This window comes from Nematolebias whitei, chromosome 14 (genome assembly GCF_014905685.2).
Source record: "Nematolebias whitei isolate Nwh7 chromosome 14, NemWhi1, whole genome shotgun sequence".
NCBI classification, from domain to species: domain Eukaryota; kingdom Metazoa; phylum Chordata; class Actinopteri; order Cyprinodontiformes; family Rivulidae; genus Nematolebias; species Nematolebias whitei.
Window position 1 is genome coordinate 23,849,082 of NC_056511.1, and position 3,969 is coordinate 23,853,050.

Consider the following 3,969-nt stretch of genomic DNA (forward strand, 5'->3'; position numbering starts at 1 on the left):
AGTTGTTGTTAAAACTGCAGTGTTGTTGCCATTTACTGTTGTTGCAGGTGTAGTTGTGTTGCCATTTGCAGTTTTTGTTGTACCTGCCAATGTATTGTTGCCATTCGATGTTGTTACTGTTGCATATGTTGAGTTGTTACCATTTAAAACTGCTGTTGTAACAGATGTATTGTTATCATTTACAGTTGTTGTTTTTGCAGCTTCCAATGTATTGTTGTCATTTAAAGTTGTTGCATCTGTTGTGTTTTTGCCATTTAAGATTGTTGCTGTTACAACTACTGTTGTGTTGTTGTCCTTTAAATTTATTGTTGCAGCTGGGTATGTCAGGTTGACATCTAACACTGTTGTTATTGCAGCTGCAGATGTGTTGCCATTTGCAGTTGTTGCCACGGGTGTGATGTTGTTGCCATTTACCGTTGTTTCAGATATAGTTGTGTTGCCATTTACAGTTTTTGTTGAAGCTGCCAGTATATTGTTACCATTCAAAGTCATTGTTGTTGTTGTCATTGTAATGTTGCCATTAACAGTTGTTGTTGTTGTTCTGTTGTTACCATTTAAAGTTGTTGCAACTGTTGCTGTACTGTCCCCATTTATTGTTGTGTTTGTTGAAGCTTTAGGTGGGTTGTTGCCATTTACTGTTGTTGTTGTAGCTTCAGTTGTATTACCATTTACAGTTCTTGGTGTTGCTGCTGTAGGTGGGTTATTGCTATTTACAGTTGTTGTTGTTGTTGCAGCTGCCAATGTATTGTTGTCATTTAAATTTTTTTTTGTTGCATCTGTCATTGTGTTGTAGCCAGTTAAAGTTGCTGTTGCAACTGCTGTTGTGTTGTTGTCATTTAAATTTATTGTTGCAGCTGGGGGTGTCATGTTGAGATTTAACACTGTTGCTATTAAGACTGGAGTTGTGTTGTTTACATTTAAAGTTGTTGTTCCTGTTGTATCTGTTGTCTTGTTAACATTTACCACTGTAATTGTAGATGTAGTTGTGTCATTGCTATTTATAGTTATTGTTTTTGTTGCAACTGCCATTGTATTGGCACTATTTAAAGCTGTAGCTGTTGTTATATTAACATTTAAAGTTGTAGTTTCAGATGTTGTATTGTTGCCATTTACATCTGTTTTTGTTGTTTCAACTGTATCTTTGTTTATGCTATTTTGGGTTGTTGTAGTTGTGTTGCTTCCATTTAGGGTTGTTGTACTTGTAGCTGATGTTGTTGTCTTGACATTAAACACTGTAATGGATTCAGCTGTAGTTATGTTGTTACCAGTTAAAGTTGTTGCAGCTAGTGGGTTGCTGTCATTTATAGTTGTTTCATCTGTCGTGTTTTTGCCATTTAATGTTGTTTCTGAAGCTGCCTTTGTGTTATCATTTAAAGTTGTCATTATCATTGTATTATTTCCATTTACAGATGTTGTTCCAGCTACTGTTGTGTTGCTATACTTAGAAGTTATTGTTGTAGTTGTTGGAGTCTCACTGGCGTTTAACTCTGTTTCATTTGCAGCTGTAGTTGTGTTGTTTCCATTAAATGCAGGAATTGTTACATTTTTTATTGTATTGTTAAGACCTATTGTTGTAGTTGCAACCCAAGTTGTATTGTTGTTGTTTAAAGCTGTTGTTAAAACTGTAGTTGTGCTGTTGACAGTCAGTGTTGTTGCAGTTGTAGCTGTTGTTGTCTTGTTGGTATTTAACACTACTGTTGTTGAAGCTGTCATTGTGCCCATGTCATTTAAGGTTGTTGTTATTGCAGCAGTCATATCATTATTGTAATTTACAGTTGTTGTTGTTGCAACTGTAGCTGTGCTGTTTCCATTTAGAGTTGTTGTTATAACTGTTGTCTTGTTGACATTCAAGTGTGCTGTTGTTGCATCTGTTGTACTGTTTCCATCTAAAGTTGATGTTGTTGTTGCAGCTGTGGTTGTGGTGTTTCCATTTAATGCTGGCGTAGTATCTTTTTTTGTTGTGTTGTTCAGACTTGTTGCAGTGGATGCAGTTGTAGTTGTGTTGTTGCCAATTAGAATTGTTGTTGCAGTTGCTGTTGTCCTACTACCATTTAACACTTCTGTTGTTGCTGCTGTAGTTGTGTTTTTGTCATTTAAACTTGTTGTTGTAGCTGTGGAAGTCTCACTGACATTCAACACAATTGCTGTTGCAGATAGGGTTACGTTGTTTCCATTTGATGCTGGTATTGTTGCATTTTTTATTGTGCTGGTAAGATCTATTGTTGTGGTTGCATCTGTAGTTGTATTGTTTCCATTTAAAATTGTTGGTGGTACCAGTGTTGTTGTATTGTTGACATTTTCCACTGGTGTTTCTGCAACTGTCATTGTGTTGTTTCCATTTAATGTTACTGCAGCGCTAGTTGTACTGTTGACATTTATTGATGTTGCTGTTGATGCTGTAGTAGTGTTTTTGCCATTTATAGTTGTTGTTGTTGTTGTAGCTCTTGTATTGTTGACATTTAATAGTGTTGTCATAGCTGTAGACATGTTGCTTCCTGTTGAAGTAGATATTGGTGCAGTTGTTGTGCTGTTTGCATTAAATGCTGTTGATGCAGCTGTTGTGTTGTTGACATCTTCCAGTGCTGTTATAAATATAGTTGCGTTGTTTTCACTTGACGCAGGTAATGTTACATTTTTTAATGTGTTGTTAAGATTGATTGTTGTTGCAGCTATAGTTGTGTTGTCATTTAATGATGCTGTTACTGTTATTATTGTTTTGTTAATATTTAATGTTGTTGTTGTTGCAGCTGTAGTTGAGTTTTTGCCATTTAGAGTTGTTGTTGTTGTTGCTGTTGTCTTGTTAACAGTTAAAAGTGCTGTTGTTGCAGCTGTTGTTGTATTGTTTCCATATAATGTTGTTGGTTCAATGGTTGTGCTGTTGATATTTTCCACTTTTGTTGTTGCAATTCTAGTTGTGTTATTTCCATTTGATGCTGTTGTTGGATTGTTTACTGTGTTATAAACACCCATTGTTGTTAATGCAGCTGTTGTTGTGATGTTGTCATTTAGCATTGTTGCTGCAGCTGTCGTCTTGTTGACATTCAACAGTGTTGTTGTTGGAACTGTTGTTGTATTTGTTTCAATGAATATTGCTGATGGAGAATTTGTAGTTGTGTCGTTTTCATTGAATTCTGTTGTTGCAACTTTAGTTGTGTTGTTGCCCTTTAAGGCTGTTGTTGTTGTAGCATTTGTATTGTTGACATTTAACAGTGTTGTCATAGCTGGAGACATGTTGCTTCCTGTTGAAGTAGATATTGGTGCAGTTGCTGTGCTGTTTCCATTTAATGCTGTTGATGCAACTGTTGTGTTGTTGACATATTCCACTGTTGTTGTAAATGCAGTTGTGTTGTTTTCACTTGATGCAGGTAATGTTACATTTTTTAACGTGTTGTTAAGATTGATTGTTGTTGCACCTACAGTTGTGTTGTCATTTAATGCTGCTGTTACTGCTATAGTTGTTTTGTCAATATTTAATGTTGTTGCTGCAGCTGTAGTTGTGTTTTTGCCATTTGGAGTTGATGCTGTTGTTGTCTTGTTAACAATTAAAAGTGCTGTTGTTGTATTGCTTCCATATAATGTTGTTGGTTCAATAGTTGTGCTGTTGGTATTTTCCAAATTTGTTGTTACAATTCTAGTTGTGTTATTTCCATTTGATGCTGTTGTTGGATTGTTTTCTGTGTTGTTAACATCCATTCTTGTTAGTGCAGCTGCAGTTGTGATGTTGTCATTTAACATTGTTGCTGCAGCCGTTGTCTTGTTGACATTTAACAGTGTTGTTGTTGTTGAAATTGTTGTTGTATTTTTTTCATTGAATGTTGCTGCTGGAGAAGTTGTGTTGTTTCCATTGAATTCTGTTGTTGTTGCAGTTGTAGTTGTGTTGCTGCCCCTTAAGGTTGTTTTAGTAGTTGTTGTAGGTCTTGTGTTGTTGACATTTAACAGTGTTGTCATAGCTGGAGACATGTTGCTTCC

At 35.8% G+C, this 3,969-nt stretch overlaps 1 protein-coding gene across 1 annotated transcript in view; it reads right to left on the reverse strand.

Annotated features, from left to right (window-relative positions):
• Positions 1-3,969, reverse strand: part of LOC119420248 (adhesion G-protein coupled receptor G2-like) — a 40,956-nt gene that overhangs the window by 24,647 nt on the left and 12,340 nt on the right. The gene's annotated exons all lie outside the window — the stretch shown is intronic.